At 42.8% G+C, this 25,358-nt stretch overlaps 1 long non-coding RNA gene across 1 annotated transcript; it reads right to left on the reverse strand.

The window, feature by feature from the left end:
* Nucleotides 1-951: 951 nt before the first annotated feature.
* LOC117445263 (uncharacterized) lies at nucleotides 952-5,522 on the reverse strand. The gene is made up of 4 exons (XR_004551963.2): nucleotides 5,419-5,522; nucleotides 4,421-4,524; nucleotides 1,953-2,054; nucleotides 952-1,656 (listed from the first exon to the last, which is right to left on the reverse strand). It is a non-coding gene; the product is annotated as an uncharacterized lncRNA (long non-coding RNA).
* Nucleotides 5,523-25,358: the final 19,836 nt, after the last annotated feature.

The raw sequence follows: 25,358 nt of genomic DNA on the forward strand, positions 1-25,358 counted from the left end.
ACGTCTAAGCACACTTCTCTTTAAATGGGCCATAACTTTAAAGGGGAGTTGACACCAACTTCCCATTACAAAACAGTTACAACTTTCACAACCTTTTTTATGAGCTTTATTGACAACCCTCCCCTTCAACACGGAGCAGCAGCAGTTCAATAGTTGAATTGTCCCCTCTTTTCCTCCCCCGTGTTCGTTCTGCCGATGTTGTTCTACTGCTACTCGGGGAATAAGAGACCTCACACTATGGGGACTTGTAAAACCACTGTCATGTTGATGGGGAGACTCAGCAGTGAGTGTGTGTGTGTGTGTGTGTGTGTGTGTGTGTGTGTGTGCACTGTGGAGACCAGTAAAATGCTGTCTGAATGAAGTCCCAGTGCAGCAGTGGTGAGTAGTGTTTGATGGCCATGTGATTTGTTTGTTCAGCCCCAATGGCCTTTTCTCCTGGCTGAGGGAGGGAGAGAAACCAGGAGAGGGGGGGGGGGCTGATCGCTTCACACCTTCTCCCCTCCTAGCCCCGCCAATGAGCCATTTAATCCTCCTTCCTACAGCTAAATCAACACCTCTCACACACTTGTTCGGACCACCGCTGCCGACTGTCTGTAGCTCTTTCTGACGGTCCGTCTTGGTGGGATTTCGGTTGTCGACAGTGTGCCTGAAAAGCCGTTAAGTATCTGTATTTGGAATAAATATGACTCTTTGAGATACAGTATGTGGTGCTTTATTCAAAATCTGAATCAGAAACAGGATTATTGGCAAGTAAGTTTACACATTTGAGGAATTTGCCTTGGTGTATATTGTGCATACATAAACAGAGTTAAAAGAAATCCTACCAAAAAAATAAAACAATTATAAAAGACGATTTAAAATTAAGCTATTATAACATTAACATTTAGAGAAATATTTACATGAAATATAAATATACCAAAAAACTACGTAGTATAATATGACAAAATACTTGGAATATTAAAATAAAATATGTGCAGTATTGTTTCGAAAAATGGAATGCAGTGCAGATATCTTACAGGTAAGTTTGTATAAAAAAAATGCAAAATATTGATACTAAAGCAACAATCTCGCAGTTAACTAAAATGCACCAAAAATGTTTAAACATGACTCAAGCTTTTGCTTTAACATATATTGGATGCAAGTGTTTTTTATTACTAGCATATGCAAAGAACCCTAAACAGGTGCACTGTGCAAACACTCTGGCACATGACTTAGAAATGGAGAGATGCAACCGAAAATAGGCTGTAAAAAGAAGTCGAATTTGGAAGTAGTGAAATTAAAGAACAATTGAATACACTTAGGCAAATATTGGCGTTTCATAAACAATCAAAAAGCATCTAAGAGCATCATGTTAGCCATTCTGAAGCTAAACACAAGCAATAATATCCTCCAAGGTTTTTTTGGTCTTAATTGGCATTATTTAAATTATACAATATTTTAAAGTGGGCATATATAATTTATTTGGCCAGCAAATGTAATAATTCAATCATTATAATAGATCTAAACTATATAAAGATCTTAATTTGATTAAATGATATTCATGGGTTTGATGTTCCTTAAATTTAAAACTTCTGTTTACTTTCATTAGATGATTGTTGAATTTTAAAACAAAATATATTGTTTTGTATCTCAACCTCTTGTAAAACGATCTCAAACCTAAGAGAAGAGCAAAAATAGAAGACATTTGTATATATATATATATATATATATATATATATATGTCGTCACCATCCACTTCAATTCCTTTCCCCTTGTCCTAAAAACATAGTTCTCTTCTTGCATCATTCATGGAACCATAATGGAGAAAAGAGCCAGGGAGAGATAGTGAAGTTAGGAGTGTAGGCAACAAGCAGGCAGGGTGTGAGATAAATGAGATATACTAATAATGGAGGGAGAAAGAGCAGAAGGAAACGAGGTTGGAAAGAGTACGTAGGAGGGCCTTTGATGCTTACGGTAGCTTGTGGGCGGCACATTTAGCCCGGTGTGGTAATTGTGTCTCCTGGGTGAGATCCTTGGACCTGATCCCGGCTTAGATCAGAGAGCGAGGCAGATCACTACAAAGCAGAGGAAGAAAGACAAAGCATCAGAAACAGAGAGCAAAGGAATGCTGTACCTACACCAATAGGTTGATGTAATCGTCAAACTGAATCAATGCATGCACACTTTAATTACCATTATTTGTATAAAAAAAAACTTGTGTGTGTACAACAGAGTGCAACTGAATTTCCCCCTCGGGGGATTAATTCTTCTTCATAATGTTTTACTGTCAGAATAATAAGTGATATTAACTAAAATGACTTGATTCATGAGATTAGATAGCACCCCACATGCTATAACATTAAAACTATAGAAGCAGCAAAGACCTTGGATCATTACACTGCAGGGAAAGAACAGATTCAGAGAGGTCTTGATTCTATTGAGCGGGATCAGTTTCAGGGTTCTATTATCCATGCTGGCTCATTGTCACAGCTTTACATACTGCAGGCCTTAGTTAATGTTATGAGGAACACCTGTGGCTTTCTTTCCTACAAAGGCTAAATGTCCATTTTAATCTACTAAGAAGCTGTAACCTTAAAGTATATGTTGGTGTGTTACAACTCGTCTTGTTTTTTGAAGTTTAGGCTACCATTTGTATTAGCATTAGCATAAGCATTTTACAAACCAAGGGAAACTGTCTAGATCTAGGAGGGTGGCGACATTGCAAAAACAAAAAAGTCAGACAGGTTAAAGACATTATTAGTCCGAGAAAGAATTAACCTCCATGACGTGACTGTGAAGATATGTTTCTCTTAGTGAATAGAAGGAAATGAGTGTCAACAACTTTTAGAAAAAAGGTGGGAAAAAACAATCCACTTAGAATAATACAATCAAAAATGCTAAGTGACAATAAATGGTGTGACTGCAAACTAGCAGGTTTTCCTATTCCCAACTTGAAGACATAAATGGAGCTAATCAATTTCATTTAAATAAATGCTGCATTATCATGAAGAGTTGTTAGCATTGTTCTGACCCACTAGCTCACAATAAGGTGATCTGGCCACACTGTTTATCTTTTCAAACTTTTACATTTTCTCTTCAATTCACGCATCCCTACAACTTTTGGCTGAGAGGCTGATGTGTTTCCTTTCATCAGGATCATCAGTTTCTTGCGCTGTCAAACCTTGTTGTTGACATTGCCCTTATTCAAGATCTCGAGAGTTACTTTTGTGTGCAGAAATTATGCCAAAACCTACAAAATGAAGAACAAAAGAAACAGTGTCAAAGAGGGTTTTGACAGAAAGGTATCTACACACCACACGACCACGCCGAAACATACTATACGACACAGAATCAACAAATTAAATACCGGTACGTATGCAAAGTAAACAATAGTAGCTAACTCTATTATAGTGTACTTCCACTTGCTTAGTGCTTATGCTCCGCTCAGCTAAAGTGTGAAAAGGCTGTTCTGGGCTTTTCTTTTGCGAGCCAGTGTACAGAGGGGCCACTACTTTGCTCCCTGCTGAAAGACCAACATACTCTCGTGTGAAACACCTCCTTATCTCCCTCTCCCAGAATGACCAGGTTTGTTTCCCTGCAGGCAGGCAGGCACACACACACACACACACACACCACCCAGGGAGCTAGCAAGACTGTTCGCAGACACATGCTGATGCACACACAAAAATGTGTATGCAGCCGGACAAATGACACACAAACCGGTTCACATGCAAACCCCCCCCCTCCCTCCATGTCTCTATCTGGTGACAGCAAGAAGAGAGCAAGGGGGGAAACGTGAGCGTTGGCGGTCCAAGTGCCTCGGTGTCGACTGACAGATATAATTACAGGAGCGGTCTCTAAAAACCTCCCTCACCTCTCCCCCCTTCTTTTCCCCCCCTTACTACCCCTCTACCTCCCCCCAACCCTCCAACGCCACTCTTACCCCCTCGGCCCTAACCATTATTTATTTTAGCAGCTCCAGCCCGCTTCAGAGGGCTCAGCAGCACTCACAGGGCCCCTGCCAAAAAGTGGCTTTCTGACTGAAAGCTTTCCAAACAAGCTCCGCTGGTCCATTTGGCCGGGGTCCAACGCTGTGCGGTCTCCCTACTACCGCTCCCTCTCCCTCTCTCGCTAAGAAAAGAGGGAGTCTGGTTTGCATTAGGATGAATGTGTGTATGAATGTGTGTGTGGAGCCACATGTGCGCTCATACTTCTAGAAGTGTGTGTGTGTGTCTGGCGATTTGACCCAGACCCAGAGTGATGGTCCCTGGAACCTGAAGCCACACCGCGCTGTATAAACAATGAGCGGTGTATTTACACAGAGCTAAGAGAGCAGGAGACTGCGGCTCCTCCGGTGCATCACAGCAGAGCCACGTCTCTGATACTACGCAGACAACCTGTTTATGGCCGTGCGTGTGTGTGTGTGTGTGTGTGTGTGTACCTGCCAGGACCCTTCTCTGGCCTGCATCCCTCCCAGGTATCTTATCGTCGCCCGTGCAGATAGGAGTATATGGAGAAGCTGCTATAATGGCCCCTCAGATAAGTCTGTGTACAGGAGAGCGAGGTGGGCAGATAACACATGATTAGATTAAAATAGGTGGTCAGACACTGGAAAATAATATGTTGTATACATATAGGGGAGGGCCTTATGAGTTGGGATATGGGCTTTTTTTAATAGAAATCTGGATACAATGCTTTATGTGATCAAGTACTTGACCTGAACATGTTTTCTCTGCAGAAGAAGAAAGAAGCCTCCATTCAAGCACTTTACGTCAATACATTCATTAAAAGTTGACTTAAAATGAAACGCTATCAAAGGGAAAGGTGAAGAAGACAGTGTTTTCAGATCAACGATAAATATTGTCTTTGTTCTTCAAATGTAGTCCGTGCTCTTATTTCAAAAAGAGTTTGTCTTCAAGTTGATATGAATGCACCTGAAACCCAAAATGTATTTATTTTATAACTTTACTTAAGGCCATCACTGTTTTCGATCAGATTATGAACAAGCTTTTGGTCGTGCTATTTGTAATTTTACTCTCCAGTTACACAAAGTTGTCAGACTAACTGTTACGTCCCCACTAAGGTCTAGGGGACCTGGAGACCATAACACACAACAACCAATACAAATGAGGGAGTCAGCGTAAAGGTTAACAAAAAGGTTTATTCCTTGTATACCAAAGAACATAAATACTCTGTGTGAGGAGGAGGAGGAGGAGGAGGAGGAAGAGATTGTGCCAAACAAAAGAAATAAATATAAGAAAACCAGGCCTCTCTCTACATCTATCCTCTGAAACCAAAACTCAAACAAAAACCCTCACTAACTAAACTACTCAGAACTGGACACAACAGAATACAGGGGTGGCAACAATCCACTAACCTAGTGTGTCTAAACATTAGTTACCTGCGTGATGAGAAATGTACAGGGTACCCCAGACTTACCTAACTCCTCCACCTCCCAACACACACACTTTCACAAAGGTCAGCAAAAACAAAGTAGTATGAGTTTCTAACAAGGCAGTCAACTTCAGGCTCCTCAGTCAGCAACAGGCCCAGGGTGAGAGAGAGTGAGAAGGCTTCCTGGGTGCCTCCTTTATGATCGGCCCTGGCTGCTGATAGGCCAGCTGAGGGGGAGAGGATCCAATCAGCCGTCAGACTCAGGTGCACAGGCAGGTACTGATCAGCTGCTGATTAGCTGTAGAGAAGACAGGGGTTGCAGTGGAATAGTCCAAAGATCAGCTCCTAACGTCTATTCCTTGACCTCTGAGTGAAACGTCACGGGGTTAAGGGATAGTGGATAGGAGAATTCAAAAGGACTTAGGAGAAGAGACTGCGGTACTTTAGAGAATCCGAATGCACTTTCACTATCCGACGTGTTTATGATGCGCCAGCGGACGTCATTGTGTGCGTCTGCTGCTGTGGGGAAACTATGGAAACCACAGTTTTCTATACAGCGGACTACAATATGGATGTTTAATAAGAACGAGGGACTACTGTAAACTCATCTAGAGACTCTGCCCCGTGCTCTGATGCTGCTGCTTTGCTTTATGAACGTAGACAACAGAGAAACATATTCTTCATGACCAAAGTTGGAATTGAAATAAAAAAGGAAAGTGAAACTTATGCTCGTCACCCTCTCCCTCCGGTCCACATTAATACAAATGATCCCAATACGTATGATTGTATGAACTATGAAAATATCTTAAAATCAATACAAATGTATTTATTATAAACGTTAGTCCTTAACATCTATCACTGTGTATATCACCATTCAAACATCTTTTAAAAGTTGAACAAACCCCACACAGCTCAGTAAAGACTGTGAAATGTTGACTTTATTTGATCATTTCAGTAAAAACTAACGTTAATATTTCTCTCTTTTGATTATAATACTGATGAACGTTCAAAACAAAGCACTTTGGCAACTCACCACCTAGGTTTTAAAATGCTTAATAAGCACCGTAACTTTCATGATATAATTTCTCGGTCATAATCGGTTGTTTCCGTGAACGGCCGACTGTTGTGTGACGGCAAATGCTGCGGCTGCAAGGCATTGTGGGGCAGCATTTTCTCCTCTCCTTTAGTAAAAGGAGGTCCAGCGGTTCCTAAGCTAAAGGAGGTTATAAAGGAAGTTTGAAACCTCCTTTCCTAGCATCTAGACAATTTGAACGGCACTTAACATGGCTGCCACTGAGGCACTTCCGGGTCATTTCACTCCGTTAGGAAGGTTCCTAAGCTAAATGGACTATTCGACTGCAACCAGGGAGAAGAGAGAACAACAGGAGGGAAGGAGAACCACACAAGTACAGCCTGACAGGCAGAAGTAAGGGCTGGCACGTAACACTAACTAATAGAAAACAATGTGGCTTGATTTGTAGACGTGTCAGAAAGTCATTTAAATAAAATGTCACATTTAGGCCTATATGACCTGTTGTAATGACTTACGGTTATGGTGTTAATCGTTTTCCTAAAATTATATTAAATTCAAGCCTCAAGTACAATAGCTTCCCACAGTTTCCATCTGGCAACACTGGAAGAAGATTACAAACATTATCACATATTTTACGTAAATGCACAACCCTTGATCATTCTGGAATATGGGCTTGTTGACAAAAACATTATGAATCAACTTTTCTTGAGAGATGAACTTTTAGGAAGAATTAGAGACACAAAAAAGATAATAAAGATGTGTTTGAGTTCTTTTTGTGTGTCTGGTGTCAGGGCATTTGGGTGAGATGTTGCAGCTGTCCACTCTTCCAGGAATCAGGAACCAGACCCAAACTCACCTGACCTCCAGCAATTGGCGGAGTGTGACCGAGAATACGCACAAATGCATACACAACCGCATACACACACACACACACACACTCAGGCACGAGCCCCAGAGGAACAGAGCAACAGGACACACACTCTTCAGCGGACCAGCAGAGAGGAAGGAAGTAAGGGCTGGTGGTCACATAGCACACCAACGGTAAACCTGCCTGTCACACTCTGAGAGTTGCCATCTCCATTCACCAGCATAACCTCCGAAATGAATAGACATTGTGATGAAATATGTGGAGTTATTCATTTTGTATTCCTTTCTTTAATCAAACACAAGCCAGTTATATTCATCGACATGAAAGAAATGCATATCAACAATACACGCTTTGGAAACTTTGAGACTTGGAGTGAAAACTTCACATTTCCTAAGCTACTCAAGATTTTCCAAAAAACATTATTTGACAATAACTATCATTATTTCTATAATTGAAGTTCTCAAAGTGGATGGAACAAAATGTGTAATACTAAAGCCATTTCAGAGTGTTGGGTAAGAGGTGACAAGGTTACTTTATGTTCCTTATTCAAAGTCCTAAAAGCCACACTCCATTGATAGAAGTATGCCTGCTATACACCTTTTGTACAAACTTAGCTTTGTACAAGTCTTAACGGCATCACTGTGAATGTTCCCAATAAAAAGTATTAATACAGATATTACAAATGAAGACTGTTATAAGGAATATTATAATTCAATAGAAGAAGGCAACAAAAGCAAACTGTGTACAAAGAGTGCACACCTCTACAGTACCAAGGCCATTTACATTTATGTTTTTATCATCCCCGTTATTGAAATTCATCCCAAAATGTTATTCCTTCCTATGACCATGTTACACCCTTTTGTGTCATGAAAATCTTTCCATTGTTTGTTCCGTAATGTTTCTGACAAACCAAAGTACAAACGTCAGAAGTTAATGTGAGAGTTACATTCAGGTACCGTACCATTAATATGATCTCCGAGAACAAAATGTGTTTGTATTGTGATTTAAATTGGAAAATTGGAAGTTTCATTGCTCATATTAGGAACTTAAGGGCTATACACTCTTGAATAAAATGTCATATTTCTGATGAGTTCTTCTCGATGGATTATGATCTTAAAAACTTGAATTTAGTTTTTATAGCAAAAACATGTTAGTTGTATCCAGATTTGAGGAGCACGTTCTTTGTTTGCAACCCTAACTCTAAGTAATATGGAAGTTATGTTGTATTTAGAGTGAGATGTGTGGGATGGTCACTATTTAGCCTTAAAATTCTTCAAAAAGCAATTCATTTTCATTCTACAGTTCAACCCATTTAGCTGTAGAGAAAAAAAATCATTTTAAAGGACCTTTTGATTAGTTGCAGGGCACAGCAGGATGAATTACGGTCAATGTGATTGTTTGCTCTGCTGAATGACAGCAAACAATAACAGCCGTTTGAATGACTTGTTTTATCACACCAACACAAATGTACCAAACTGGAACAGCTGGTTTTATGTGTGTGAACGCAATGTCTATGTTAACGACCAGCGTTTACGGGCACACTGACCGAGCGCTGTCGCCGAACAGAGAAGTGATTGTTCAGCTAGTTAGTTTGCAGTTGCAGTTTATCAGAGGGGTCAAGGCTGCCGGTTATTGTTTGAATTGTTTGAGTGCAGCCAGTGGTTCCCTCTGCCGCACGTAGACTAGCGTAATGAGCAAAAGGTTGCCCTCGCTGATAACTGTCAGCGAACCCGCGTGTCACCGCTTACATCAATCATTCCTCCGGCTGATCAATTCACCCCTTTGTGTCCGTTCTTTCTTCCTCACTAACTCTGTTTTCTTTCTTCCTCTTCTTTCTCCGATCTTTTTATTACCATGCAATTACAGCTTATCTGCAGTGGTAAAATTGGCCCCTCCACTTCCTTATCTCTCTGGCTGGGCAGAGCAAAGGGTCTCTTGAGTAAGAAGACAGGGAGGACAGAAGGAGCAGGGAGAAAAAAAGAGAGAAAAAAAAGTAAAAAGGAGACCTCAAATGAATGGGCAAGTTGCTGAAAGGAAGCAGGTTTTAGTTATGACTTCCTACCCTCCCTCCTCATCTGAGACAGCCAGCACCATATATTTTCTTTCTATTTCCACCCGTGCACGCTGTCAGGCTGATAACAACAACGATATTATTGATTAATTCACATTGAGTGAATAAAGATAGTTCAAGGTTTAGGAACTTCTTTTATAAAATGCATTAGAAAAGATAGAAGACTTGCTCTTCATGAACTAATCAGCTGCATTAATGCATATTTGCATATTCAAATATTACAGTTTTTCTAGATTGCTAACACACTAAAATTATACATAAAGCACAATTATTTTAACTGACACTCAAAGAGCAAAACATCGGCTCAAATCTCCAACACTCTAAACACGTGTTCAGCTTTTCACACAATTTGCAAATCAACACGGCACTTTGTGCAAACCACTGCACACGTTTCTCCACGTAAGACACAGGAGTCTGACAAAGTCACGTGTTAGCACACAAATAACACTGATATTCAAAATGCCTCACACATGGACCAATGATCAAGAAACACGTTCCACCTGACCAAACACGTGTTAGCATAGTTGTTGGCTCATCAATCAGGATGTTAGCACTATAAAAAGACCACAGGTGAGAACTTTCTTACAGCAACAATGGAAGCCAACATGGAAGCAAGAGCAAGAGGAAGAGGAAGAGCTGGGCTGAGAGTGAGAGGAGGAGGAGGAGGAGGAAGAGTACTCTCTAATGAAATGAAATGTTATGGTTTGACGATGAGAGGCTGGACAGAGGGTTCAGCCTAATCTAAACCGATGTACTGTTGCCTCTGTAATCCGGACACTTAGACTTGAAAACAGGTTAGTTACCAGTTTGTAGCTCTGCATAATTCATGATATATCAGAGCTTATATCTGTTGTGTGAAACGTATTTACTTCATTACTTGAATTGTTGGCATGTTGCATACTATAACTGTACACAAATCATGCACAATGTACTGTGGTAAACTTACTTTTATGCAACACAGACAGTCAGACACTGACCATCCACTATGTCTTTGTTGTTTATCTGAAGGACTGAGAAACAAAGAGGTGGAAGGCTAAGGATTTCCAATGAGGCAGGAAGCAGCAGTTACAAACTGGGTTTTGGCAAACAATGCATCCCACTTAGAGAGATCCGAAGCATAGTAGCTATGTGCTGAGATGCATGTTGCACAATGTGATTTTTGAATAAAATATGATTTTTTTTCAACAACTCATTTGTATTCTTCATTTACTGTATTTCTGTAAACTCAAGCAATCTGTCTCTGCAGAACCCTCTATGTACAGAGCACAGCCCGTAAAGGCCCTGTCACACTGTCCCGAAATTGACACCCGATGGACACACGATAAAGGAAATGTTCAAATTCGGCTGTGATCGTAGCAACATCGGGCCATTCGTGAGGGCATCTAAGCCATCGTATGACCGCCGGTGGAGTTTCTCAGGCTCCGGCAGCAACTTCGTGAGCGGCAACTTCGTAAGGCACTCGTGAGGGCATCTTGTCAAATCGTGTCATCTTCATGTTATCATCGGTGCATTTACATTCACTCTGATCGGGGCGAATGCCCGATGGCACCGAGGATAACAAGATGCCCTCACGATGGCCTTACGAAGGGCAAAATGTATACACAAATTCAACACGAAAATGAACCTTCGCAAGGTCCTTCGGCAATTATTTGGCATGCCAAAGATTTTGCCACCGCTCACGAAGTTGCTGCCGGAGCCTGAGAAACTCCACCAGCGGTCATACGATGGCTTAAGATGCCCTCACGAATGGCCCGATGTTGCTACCATCACAGCCGAATTTGAACATTTCCTTTATCGTGTGTCCATCTGTTTGTTTTATTGCACAACAAAATCATGTAAACATATTATGTAAATAACCCAATTTGTGTTCTGTGAAACTAAAAAGGATATAATATATTATTTTGAAGGAGAGTTGACAGGAAGTTGTTGTTGCTATGGAAACAACATTACGGAGAAAATGTAATATTTTCTACATATAAAGACGGATAAAGTAAAGAACAAAGTCTGAAGATATCAGTACAGTATCATAGTACTTTAACATAATTGTTTTTGGTACTTTCATTGCAGTTGTATGTGTTAAATGTAATGTAAATGTTGCCTTCGTGTGTGGTTCAGGGCCATCTTCGTGCGAAATTCACAATTCCATATTCGTGTGTCCATCGGGTGTCAATTTCGGGACAGTGTGACAGGGCCTTAACAGATGGAAGTGCTTTAGATGATGCTCAGCAGTGTGTAGTTGGGTGGTCAAACAATCTAGTATTATGAATGAAGTGTGTTATATTTGGTGCTAAAGTTTGCATTTGGTAAGTGTGTATGTAGTTTTGAGTGCAGTTCTTCATTTAGCAGGAGAAATGAGGTGTTTTGCACGTTGGGTGTGTGGTTTGTGAATTGTGTTTAGTGTTCTGAGAAACTGAGCAATTAAATAAACAAATGTGTGTTAGCAATCGAGAAAAACTGTAACCCACTTATTACCATCAATGCTTCAAACTGATTTTTGTGTTTGTCATTGAACCATCCCCCCCTCTTTCACCAAAAACCGTGTCCCTCTCTGTTAACCCGGCTGGTCAGTGTGTGTGTGTGTGTGTGTGTGTGTGTGTGTGTGTGTGTGTGTGTGTGTGTGTGTGTGTGTGTGTGTGTGTGTGTGTGTGTGTGTGTGTGTGTGTGTGTGCGCACGTGTGTGTGCACGTGTGTCTGAAGGGTGACTGGGGTTAGGGAGTAGACCTTGGCCTTGTGGTCTGACCCCAGAGAAGAGACTAGTGTCTGGGTCTGAATGCCCTGTCTGACCCTGCTGTCGCAGCCTGTGTGTGTGTGTGTGTGTGTGTGTGGTGTGTGTGTGTGTGTGTGTGTGTGTGTGTGTGTGTGTGTGTGTGTGTGTGTGTGTGTGTGTGTGTGTGTGTGTGTGTGTGTGTGTGTGTGTGTGTGTGTGTGTGTGTGTGTGTGTGTGTGTGTGTGTGTGTAGGTGTGTGCATGTAGGTGTGTGTGTGTAGGTGTGTGTGTGTGTGTGTGTGTGTGTGTGTGTGTGTGTAGGTATGTGTGTGTGTATCCATCTGACATGATGCTTTGTGCGGACGTCAATGTGTGTTCCGTATATGTTCGCATATGTCTTCCTGTGCATGTTTGCACGCACACACGTGTGCACCCATTTATATTCAACTATTTGCATGTGTGCATATCTGCCTGTGTCTTCCTGCGTGTTTCTGCATCATCAGGCTCTCCCACTGTTTGTTTTCTGGAGACGGGGGGGGGGGAGCAGGGCTCTGGCCAGACGAGACAGAAGTGACAGGTATTGATCATCGTTGTTCCAGTCAAGCAGAGACCCTCTGAAGCCTGTGTGCTTCGGGGAGAGTCCTGTCTGCGACCAGGGGGAGAGAGGGAGAGAGGGAGAGAGGGAGAGAGGGACAACCGCAATCAATGTCTGATCCTCGTCTCTGAGAGGTGGGGTCAGTCTGGATTCACCTCTCTTTTTTTGTTCCTGACTGACAATGGTAAAATAAGATATGTCAGTAAATGAAAAATCCAAATAAGAAAAATGTCAAAATGTCTTTTTTCATGTGTCTGTAGTTGAAAAATAGAGAAAAAGGGAATAGGTCTCGCACAAAATGTGTAGGTTTGTATTACTTTAAATGTAATAACAGAAAATCTCTCTGGGCTAATTGGCCGTATTGAAAGCCTCCCTTGTTCCAAACAATGCAAAGGAGGGGAGACTGTGACATTGTTTTTGGGGTGGGAGAGTTGCATACCTCAGGCTTTTCAGCGACTCGTCCTCGGTGCTCCACGGTCCCCCCCCCACCTCCTTGCCCTCACCCCTTCCACAGACAAATTGATTTGCAAGGGTCCGGAGCTGGCGAGCCCTCAGAGCACCACCTTTTTTGCATACAGAGCGCTGCGGGGATAGCACAATGACTCGGTCCAACAAAGGACGAGAGAGGCGAGGGATGAGGGGGAGAGAGAGGAAGAGAGAGAGAGAGAGGGGGGGGGGGGGGTGCGTATTTGCGGGTGGGGGTTGGTCGCACCAGGCCAAACTCAGCAGGACTTTGAGCACTGGCTGGTTCAGAGGTCCACCATATCAACACACACGCGCACACACACACACACACACACACACACACACACACACACACACACACACACACACACACTCACACACACACACACACACACACACACACACACACACACACACACACACACACACACACACACACACACACACTCACACACACACACACACACACACACACACACACACACACACACACACACACACACACACACACACACACACACACACACACACACACACGCCAGTGCCCTCATGCCCTCAGCCCTCCCTCCTTGTCCCTTTATCCCTGTCTGGTTGGAAAGGTCAGTGCATGTCTGGGAAAGGGGGTCCCAGGATCCCCAAACCCTCTATTGCTCTCTCGCACTCGCACTCGCACACACACACACACACACACACACCACACACACACACACACACACACACACACACACACACACACACGTAAAAGCCCATTCCTTCTGTTTTGGGGAATTTGCCACAATTCACCGATACTGTACACACGTACAGACACATCAAAGTGTTTTTGGTCACAGTGTAAAGGGGGCCCTGAGAAAAAGTGAATGTGCGCTGGTCAGCATCAGCTGAAGGCCCCCGCCCAGACAGTGCCCCCACCCCTCCCGCCGACCTTAGGGAAAAAAGAGAGTGAACACATTCAAATGGAAAACATAGTCCTTTTGTAACCAGTGTTTTGTCTCCTCGCGATGTAAATAGCTACACTGGCCAGCAAACAGAAATGTGCAATTGTAGCAACGACAGATAACAATGTTCAATGCCACTGATAGTGATGTCATATCAAGCGTCCTAGTATGTGTGCTTATACTTTTACAAGATACTTTAAAGCCAAAATCAATGTTAAGATGGTGTTATAATTATTACTATTATAACGCAATGGTTTCTGTTGGTCATATTTGACCCTGTTTTTATTTTTTTAATAAAACAAAATTCAAAATTAAATGCAGATGTTGTGGTCATTAATAAGTCAGCAATGAGATAGAACTCTATGTCAAGTCAGATTAGACACAAGAACACTTAAGATATGTGCCTCTTTCATGCACACAACAACATGCTTATTCAATACTATAATAGAGTTGGAGTGAAAACAGGATAAAGTACTGCATGCACACACACGTCTTTGTGTATGTGTGCGGTTGGGTGTGTAGTGAGATGATCTGCTGTCTGGCTCTCTTCCGTTTTCCCTGATACCCCTGAGACACACACACACACACACACACACACACACACACACACACACACACACACACACACACAGAGAATCATAGACACACACAGTCTACGATATAGAGGGAAACCCTCCTTCATGAACCTCCCGACCTGGAGTTCCTATAAAACCTACCAAGACATGGAGGGAGAGAGGGGGGAGATGGGGGAGGGAAGAGTTGTGAAGAGGGGAGAGACTGCTGGCCCAGCTGGGGTGGGGGAGGAGACTGAACACCCTTTTCTCCCACACCTCACCCTCTGCTGCTCTCTGACCTGCTGGGAGGAGAAGGACTTGCCATGTCTGGTCTACTACATGCAGCCGATCTGTTGTAACTCAAGTTCCAATGTTTATTGGAGCCCCAATGAGAACATTCTTTGGCTCAAATATACATATTTTTAAGTGTCAAGCTACTTCAGGTTCATTTGGCACATTGTTGGAAAGTTCATTTACATAGGTAGTGTAGGAATAACTTTGAGGTGCTTCTTTATACTATCCATCAGCTTTCCTTACTTCGTAGAGTCATAAACACAAATCATTTGCATTTGTTCTGCAGTATGGTGCTCTAGGTAACCTTGGTGACCAGTTGATGTAAAGGAACTATATGCTATGCTGCTGAAGAACCTGGTATGAATAACACTTCAGAATGATGTTTCAGTATATCAACAAGTAAAAGTGTGTCCTAGACAAAGGCATGTAACCTTCACCTGTTGAGAGAAAAAATATAGTTTTCGAAAAAGGGTTCTTCTTCTTCTTCTTCTTCTTCTTCTTCTTCTTCTTCTTCTTCTTCTTCTTCTTCTTCTTCTTCTTCTTCTTCTTCTTCTTCTTCTTCTTCTTCTTCTTCTTCTTCTTCTTCTTCTTCTTCTTCTTCTTCTTCTCCATTTATTCTTCCTGTAATAAGAGACGTTCAGACAAAACAGAAACATGGGCCCATGTCGAGGACAGGTCACAAAGAGTAAAAAGGCAAGAGTGGGATAGAAGTTGAAGGCTATATTGTGTCTAAATAAGTTGTTTGCCATTAGTTTGTCTGGGTCTGTGTGTGTGTGTTTACATATTTATACATCAGTGATCTCAGTGGATGGGACACAGCGTTCACCTGGCCCTTTGGTCCACTGGGTGGTTCACATACACACACACTATAAGGGTTTTTCCTGGTCCTGCCCCTGAGCTGGGTCAGGGGAGACCCCATTCAGGTCCATTCCATCCCCTAGAACCCCCTGCTGTTTCTGCGCTCCATCCCCATCCCAGCAGCCTCTCACTCCTCCATGCCAGGGATTGTTTCCAAAGATTAGACTTAATATGAATATCCATAAACAGAATGGGACTCCCAGACTGTGAAAGCTATCAAAGACATATTTGCATCTAATCCTCAAAGAACCCCCTCTACCTCCCACCCCTTACAGAGAGCTCGCCACCCCCTTTCGGCCCCCCAAAAAATCCTACTAAACCTCCCCCGAATAAAACCCTCAGACCTGCCATCCCCCAGTCCCAGAAACCCTCCCTTCTTGCCCCCCGGACCATCCCATCCATTCCCCAACCGTTGGGCCAGACAAGACCAGACCAATTCTGTTGGGGATTATTTGGCTTAGTGATGAATAATGGATGACCCTATCCCCTCTGGCTCTCCACCACAGCAGCACCTCTCAATTGGCCTTGGCATCGAGCCATTCACTGGCCTGTCTGGATGGGTGATCGGCCGGATGGCTGGCTACCCAACCCAAGAGATGTGAACCATGATTGCCATATTATATTGAGAAAAACAAAATATTGGTTCTGAATATTAGTGACCTTGAGTCAAATTGGTTACGGCAATGTGAAGGCCACTACTTCAAATGAATCAAGCAACATTTTTTTTTCGTCTTTATTTTGGCGGCTGATGTCAAAAAAGGGCACCTTTCTCAACAATAACAATCTGTTGCTTGCCTTAACTTTACTTTTCACTTCAGGAACGTTTGAAAGTGCATCCCTGTCCTTGAACTCTTTCCTGAAAAGCTGCACACTGGACATGAAATTACTGAATGCCTTCAACAAAATTAAAATATAAACCGATGGTCTTGGACACTAAGTAGACCACGGGGGCAGAGAGAGTGTTGAACAGAGCGTGGGAGAAAGGCCCGAACATTGTCCTTGCCCTGAAAAGCAAGGAAGCCACTCTTCTTTTATTCCTCCTCTCATCCTTGTTTTGCACTTTATCTCTTTTCATTCGCCCCGCTCTCCGTCTTATTTTCAATGGAGCACTTGGGGCCAAAGACATGTCAGTGCTTCGGGTACACACACACAGACAGATACACACACACACACAAGGACACACCTGGGCATAAGAGCGCCAGCTGAAAGGAGACAAGTTCATCCAAAGGGCCTGGCTAACAGTAACACAGGAGGGGCCAAGTCCCATTGTGGCCCAGGTCCTGCTCAGAAGCTTCTTACCCCTCACTCTTCCTGAAGACGGGCTCCCAAGGTGCAATTGGACAAGATGGTTTTTGTATACTCATTATTTGTGACCCTTTTTTGTCTTTCATTTTCTTGTTTTACGGCTTTGTTTGTTTGTTTCTTTCATGCAAGGGTAGAGTAGCCTTGGGTCTTTTGACGACAGCTGTGCTGCCGAGCGCTGCATAGAAACAACACAAGTTCAGCACAATGACTGACAAGCGCTTTGTAGGACAGGAGGCCCACAATGAATGTGTCCCCACTAAAGACCACCGGTTGGCCCCATAAAGACCAGAATATTAGAGACTGCTTGGTCCAAGAGAGTCGACCGAACTCCTTCGACCCCCTGGAGTAGTTTGTACAAGTGCAACTTCCTGCCGATATGGGCAAAAGCTCTTAATATGTGTATGTGAACAGTTAAATGGATGGACTTTTGGAAAACCACAAAAGACAGAATGTATTTTGCAGATGAATAAGTGATTATTAATGAGTATTATGATATAGAAGCAGAAAGAGACCAATGTAGATTTGACACAAGCAATCAAAAAGTCTGCACTCTCATAGATCCTGCGAGTTGAGTAAGTAAAACAAACAAGCCGAAACACAAAAACTGTAAATACTGTAGGCAGAAGGAAGTATGTGCAGGGTGTAATAAGGTCAATCTGGCAGGTCAAGCATGTGACCGTGGCCCTGCCGCCCCCTCTTCCCTTCCCCCTCTTGTCCCGCTCTCTATGACCCCTGGGCCTCAGGAATGAACCAGGAGTGAACCAGGAGCGGCAATTCTCAGAAACTTCCAGAAACTTCCAAAGCCCTCTCACCCCTCAGCCTGGGCCGGTCTTAGCCTCTGTCATCCCTGCAGCAGCTGGAGTGGCTCAGAGTGGTCTGCCAGCCCCAACAGGGAGGGTCAGCACCGCCACATACATGTACACCTTTAACACACACATGCACACATGAGGATTGTATATCAGGTAAATATAGATAAGAAAGAATGGGAAAGTAAATATTATGTAAACTCTAAAAAAGATCCATGTGAACAGGATATAACCAGGGCTTTAACCAGGATTATGGCAATGATGAACCGCATCAGCATGAACACGATATCAGTACTGGACGATTTTGCAAAACTATTGAATACTTTACAGTTTTACACTCAACGACAATGTCTTTAAGTCCTCACGTTCTACAACATCTGAGCAAAGCAACTGTGGTATAGGTAGAGATAGGGAAAGATTGTGGTTGTGGTAAAAAATACAACGGTTAAAATATGGTTCCTATACAGTAGGTCAGGAGACCGTACACATGGGGAAACTGTGATCAACAGTCATGAAGAGGAGATAAAACAAAAGCAAGCAAGTAAGGTATTATTATGGCCGGGAAACCCTTTGTTTATTCTAGGGAAAGATATTGGGGATGAGTTAGGGGACTTAAAATAAATAGTAAATAAAGATCTTTTAAATTGAGGCAATGTTGACTGACAAATATTCCCTTTTATTGTCAAGTATATTTCAAGCCACCCTAAAAACGCTGGATCCTACACTTCTCATAAAACAAAAGCATCTTACGTTTGAACATTCCTTTCAACATAACTTACTTTTTTGCTTCTTACTTTACGAAACACTACTTTCAACATTTTCTGATTATTACATTTGTAAATTATGCAATATCTTCTACAAAACTATCTCCTTATGAGAAGCTATTTCAAAACCATCTCTACACAGTCAGGTAAAGCGTTTATTTGCTTTTTGACAGATTGAAAAGGTCTATAGGCTACCACCCTATGACTCTCCTATAAATATGAAGGTATGGCTTGCGGTTGGTTGGTTAGCTTAGCTTAGCAAACATATTGAAAGAGAGGAGCAGCTAGCTTGGCTCTGTTTATAGCTGACAACTCTAAAGTTGAACACGTTATATCTTGATTGTTTAATCCATAAAAAAAATATTGCAGTGTGGGACTTTTTCTAGGACAGGAGTAGTGAGGTAAGGTAAGCTGAGCGGCTGCTGGCTATAGCACAAACATTTACAAGATACAGTACATTTGATGGTGTTATTGAGTTTTGAAGATATTAGATCAACTATAAAATGCAGTCTTTAAATGTACAAATGACATCACAGTGTTGTGGTCATTTCAGTTGTGGACACAAAAAGAAAAGACAGGAGTAAAAAAACAATAAGACATTTGATGCTGAAGTATTTGCTGAGTTACTGTCATGTCCAGCCTTACCTGACACTGATATATGGTGGCATAAACAGTGGATGAACTTTGCCTCTTTATTCACAGGACTGTAAACAGGCGTCCTACTGTCTCCCATTTACACACACTCACACACAGACGCGCACGCAGGTGCACTGAAAAGCACACAAAAGTCAGAGGGTACTGATAATATGACCCTGTTTAACTGGCCATATAAAGTCTGCCAGCGGCGTTGCACCTGGAGAACACACACATGACACAAAGATAATAAGACCATAAGCATACACCAACCAAGCCATATGCAGACACATGCATGTGAGTGTGTGTGCCGACATGTATACATCTGTCACATGTCCACATGTAATAAAGCAGGACAGACACGCGTAAACACTCCGTTTTTTTGGCTGCAAAACGCGGCTGAAACAGTTCGAACATGGAGCCACTCGTGGAGAGTTCCACGCCCCAAGGTCAGATCAGTCGGCCTCTGGAATCTACTGCCCCACCTCCCTCACCCCCCGGGCCCTGACCCTCCCTTCTCCTCCAACCACCCATGCTCTGGAATGAGCCACCCCTGCAGTATGCCACAGGAAACCCCTTCAGCGATAGACCAACCACATACTGATAGTGTACAGTGCAGCCTTCACTGAAATAGTGCTGACCTGCACAAGGCTGACCCTATGTGTTAGAGCACACACTGTGTACACACACACACACACACACACACACACACACACACACACACACACACACACACACACACACACACACACACACACACACACACACACACACACACACACACAGCAGTATACACACTTGGGGCACTAGGAAATTAATAACATGTTTTTGGGATTGTCCCAAAGGTCAGTAATAAAGGCAATACCTTAAGGCTCATATCTGATTGCGCACCATGAAACCAAAAGAGTCCCCTCAATTATGGTCAGCGCGGTACTCAAGACATTCCTTCCCCCTCACCCCTCACCCCCTGTCCTTCTTTTTCACTCCAGGGTCAAAGTGTTCACCTTATCTGGAAGCCATCAGCAGTACCAGTCCCACCTCTGTGACTCATTTAGTTGAAACTGTTGCACGTCATTAAAATCCTTCTCTCTAGGTTCTGAGAAGTAGGAAAAATAAGGGGAAAAATCACACACACACACAGACATTTAAAGCAATACTTCACAAGCGAGGTAATCCGGGTCCCTGCCAAGATTTCCACTGCCAGTTTCAGCACATATTGTCTCCCGGGCAGACTACTACTCAGATGTTGTGAAGGCGAAGGAGGTGGAGGGTGGGGGGAGGAAGGGGGAATCTGCTGTGATCCAGTTTACTATTTTGGCTGGGGCTTTCTTCTCGCTGTGTGGTCATGGGGGAGATCAGCGCAGCCAGCAGGCACTGAGGACACTGGCTGGCCGCAGCCCGACACAGAAGCCACATGGCCAGAGAGAGAGAAGTTAAGAGAGGTGTACAGAGAAAAGCCAAGCAGGGCTGTAGGGTGAGGAATGTGGGTGAGGTTTATTCCCTTTTATGTCCTCACATTTACTCACTCTGCGTCCTTGTCCCTTATCCTCTCCCTTGTGATTCTCGTGCACTTCCCCCTCGCTCTTGCACTTCAACTTCAGCCTGACCAAACTTCAACTTCATCCATTCCTCTGTCCCTTTTTTTTTTTTAACCCTTCCCCCCCTCTCTGCCTCGATCTCTCCTCAGACAGACACAGCTACCCTCCTGGACGTTTCCTTTCTGCCGGCCTGCCCCAACAAAGGTGCTCAGTCATGTGAAACCTAATCTCCAGCCCCCCAAAACCTGACCCTTGACCCCTTCAGTCTTCACACAGCCAGAGGGGGAGGGGAGCCGGGGCAGGAAAGGGAGGCTTTTGGGAAAAGGTCACATTCCCGAAGACACTTTTGTGTACGCACGTGTGAGTGTCTATGTGTGTGTGTGTATGTGAGCGTGCATGCACCCGATCCATTATGTGGTTTGTGTTCCAGCATCAGCATGTGCGTTTGATTCTGTGTCTGCACACACAGGGAAACTTCCCCTGTGTGTGCACTTAAATGCCTTTTAACTTTTCATATGTGCATGCATGCGTGTCTGTTGTACAGTAAGTGTGTGCATGCATAGGCACATTCTATGGGCGTATGTGCATGTTTGTGAGAAAGTACTTTCAGCCCCCAAGCGTTGCTGCCCATAGACAAAACACAGACTTTGTTTTCTAGCCGAGCCAGACCTGTGAGTCTTGTCTGGGCAGAGCTCCTCTCCTTCAAACCCTATACTGGCTGTCCTCAGATCTTTGTGCGTGTGCGTGCGTGCGTGTTTGTGTGTGTGTGTGTGTGTGTGTGTGTGTGTGTGTGTGTGTGTGTGTGTGTGTGTGGTGTGTGTGTGTGTGTGTGTGTGTGTGTGTGTGTGTGTGTGTGTGTGTGTGTGTGTGTGTGTGTGTGAAGCACACTGTGTGTATATGTGTGAGGCACTGGGTGTCAGCTGTCCTGGGTGATTAGTGCTCTTATATTGTTCCAAGGAGCCCGGGCGAGGCCCCCTCTTCACTGCAGCACAGCACAGCTGCAGTCGGCCTCTCCATCTCTGCTCTTCAGCCTTCCTCTACTCTCTGACACTCGGGCTCGGGCCCAAGGAAAAAATGAACCCGAAACAGATGCAATACCTAGAAGAAGAGGAATGGAAAAAGAAATGGAGTGTGTATAAAAGATGGAATAAAGAAAAGAAAGGAGAGGAGAGATAAAGAGGGATGGTGTACTGACAGTTGATGCGGGTTGGAGACGGAAGAAGGCAGAGGGATAGGAGAGAGGAGTGGACAGGGAGAAGTGGCACATTAGGAGCATTAGAGTCGATCCAACGTGCCGACTCTCTCTGGACAGGATTTCCCCAGCTATGCCTGGGAGGCCTACCCCCTGCTTTTAAACACACAGGCAAGTCAGGACAGAGAGAGAGGTGAAGTTGGTGGAAGAAGAGCGAAAGGCGCCGAGCGGGGGTGGGGAATCGTTATCTTTTCAAGAGTGTTTGTGAACTAGTTTTGATTAGCATAATGAACTAATAAATCCTTGGCCTTCAACAGAGAGCCAGTGTATCCCCCTAAGACTTGGAAATGAGAGTAACAGAAATACATTTTTTAATTTTCTCCAACTTGCTTTACAAATGAAAAACAAGTTTGATGGATATTATTACAATCAGGACTGAAAGCATTATTCCCTGCATGGCAAACATTTTGAACACTCCCCTTTCGGCTAGAGAGCTGCGTCTGTTGCCTTTACGAGTTAAGGACATATGTCTACACAAGGAGGAAGAGGAGGAGGGGGCAGGGGCTAGTAGGCATGCCAAGAGTCTGCTATGGGAAAAGTATGTCTGCTATGCATGGGGTGTATGGTGCTGGGATTTGTGGGCCAGGGCATTGTTGCTCTCTTGACATTGAACTTGGGGGATCACAAAGGGGAGGGGGTACCCACCCTGAACATTATAAATGTGTGTATTCGCAAGAACACACACAGGCTAACAATTCTCCACTCCCAACACCCACCTAACCACCCCCCCACTTCCTTGCGACTCTGCTTTATCTTAACTGTCAACACCTGGCCCAAGCAGGAACCTCTCTCTATCTGTGAACTTTAATCTGGCCCTGCTAGGCAAACAGCGCCGGGCTCGGACAAGGAGAGCGATTAGTCTGTCACGTTGCCCTCCAGTGCTTCAGCGGGGAGAGGAGGAAACAGGGAAGGGAGAGGTAGAAAGATTAAAAAAAGAGAGATTGGGACATAGGAGGATATATAAAGTTAGATACAACATAATGAAAAAAACATGAAGGAAGAAAACAGAGTGGCGTGTTAAAGGGAAAATAGGAAATGGGAGGAGTGGGGGGGTTATAAGAGGAGATGGGAGGGTTGCTGGAGATATAACGCAGACGCCTCGCTGACCTGACAAGGCCACAGACCGGAGATATGGATGTGAACTTCCAACCTCTATGACGGGTGATATAAGCTGAGCCATGCAAACACACCTGGGTACAAAACATCCAAAAACAAATGCTTACAAACATACTCACAGGGACAGTTTTGGTTGTGTAAGGTCATTATCCATAGTCTACAGTAGATACGGGTGACCAGCATGGAAGCAAAGCAATGTATTGCTCTGAAGGAGGTTAGCCATTTTTATTTTATTTAAGCAACTCAAAAAGGGTTTAGTTTAAGTGTACAATATTTTTTTAATATTTCCACAGCATTTTCAGAACTGTAGGCGGTTCCTTGCACCAAAGTCACCAGACAAATTAGAATTGTACCTCTTAGAACAAGGGAGTGGCAGATCTACAGTGTCCTTGATCAGCAACTTAGTTTGTTTGACTTAAGTATCCAAATATGTGTTAAAAAATACTGCTCTTTTACAATTGAATCTGGCTAACCCCTAACGATACCCTAGCTTTGGCACGAGCATAGTTTAATATCAGGGCTTAATTTCACCGTTAGAAAGCGCTAGCTGCCAGAAACACAAAGTGCTGAACTTATTCTTAATAGAGAATACACTTAAGCTAAACATTTTCAGGTGGCAAATATATGTTCTGTTGCTATATATATATATATATATGCTATATATGTATATGTTCTAGCTACTTTAAATAACCCACTTTATAACAAACTCAATTAAATAGTTGGTGTGTTTGTTTGTTCTAGTGGTTGTGAAAAATGTATAGTGTTTGTTAAGTCAGACATTGAGCATGCAGACCGCAACAAAAAAATCAAAAGCACCAAATTCAGATATGTATGTAATACTTTTTATTTTTTTCAAGACAAAATGGCTGAGTGAAGAGAATAATGCAGACAATAGCCTTAAAATAGAGTGGCATCTCCGTAACTGAAAAAAAAAATCTGCAAGTCCAGCAAGAACTCATGAATGTTGGTCAATGACTTTTGGTCATCAGACAGAAACTAAACCTTCATAATTACATCAGGAGGGAGAAAAATGAACTGATTTGTTTTGCAGTGACTCCGTTCTGAACAGAGCAACGTGTGTGTATAGTCATAATAAATAATGTCGACCAATGTCAAAGGTCAACTTCAAGTTCAGTTCAGAGCAAATAGCTTGTGAGTAAATACAGAACACAGGATGAAATCAGGCTGAAAACACAAATGTACCTCAATACCATCAGCAATGATAACATGTACCAAACTTTTTCTTTCTATGATTTATTTAGAATATGCCTTGCATATCAGATGTACCATATTTAAATTATAAAGCACCATGGATCTTGTGGCAATGAAAAACTATTTCAAAATAACATTAAGAACTGTGGCAAAAAAACAAAAATGCTTTATAGATTGATTGCATATGACAAAAGGTCTTTTTTCAAAAACAGCTGGAATGTTATCAGGTGGTACATGTTTAAAGGACAGTAAAAAGTTGGCTACCGAGAAAACCCAACAATAGCTTGAATTACTGCATATAAAATGGCAGGAGAGAAAAATATATAAAACAAACTAAAAAGATATGTACAACCACCTGTTTTTACCTCATTGTGGTCACTCCAGCGGGACTGCCTGAAAAGGCCATTACATGACCTCTCACCCCTTGGGGAACTCCACAACATTTTATTTTTCAAAAACATACTTATTTTCAAGCATACAAATTATTCACACTATATTATCCTGCCAAATTAAGAAAATATACGGTGGCAGCTTGTTGGGATTTTTTTCACTACAGAAAAAAAGGGTACATTGAAACCTTTAAAGAGTACAGGCAAAACAGTTAAAAATACAGGCTCCAACATAAATACTATAAGTGCCTACGCTAAGTGAACATTAATTTCAAATACCATTCTAAATACAGGAAAAAAGTAGACCATAAATGTGTTTTGAACATAGGAACTTACATGAGTGTGCATTTCCTATGTGTTTTAAGTTCTCTCTATATATTTATATATCATAAATCTCTACCCAATGCAATTTTTGTTCAACCTGAAGAATTGTGTATAGTAAAGGCAAAAAAGATGAGAGACATGTTCATTACAATTCATTACATAGTGATCAAGTCTCGGATGTTACCGAGACAGAAAAGAGAAACAACAACCAAAAAAATAAAAATTAAACAAAATTGAAATAAGGTTTCTCCCCTAAAGATATTGAAT

This window comes from Pseudochaenichthys georgianus, chromosome 1 (genome assembly GCF_902827115.2).
Source record: "Pseudochaenichthys georgianus chromosome 1, fPseGeo1.2, whole genome shotgun sequence".
In the NCBI taxonomy this organism is placed as follows: domain Eukaryota; kingdom Metazoa; phylum Chordata; class Actinopteri; order Perciformes; family Channichthyidae; genus Pseudochaenichthys; species Pseudochaenichthys georgianus.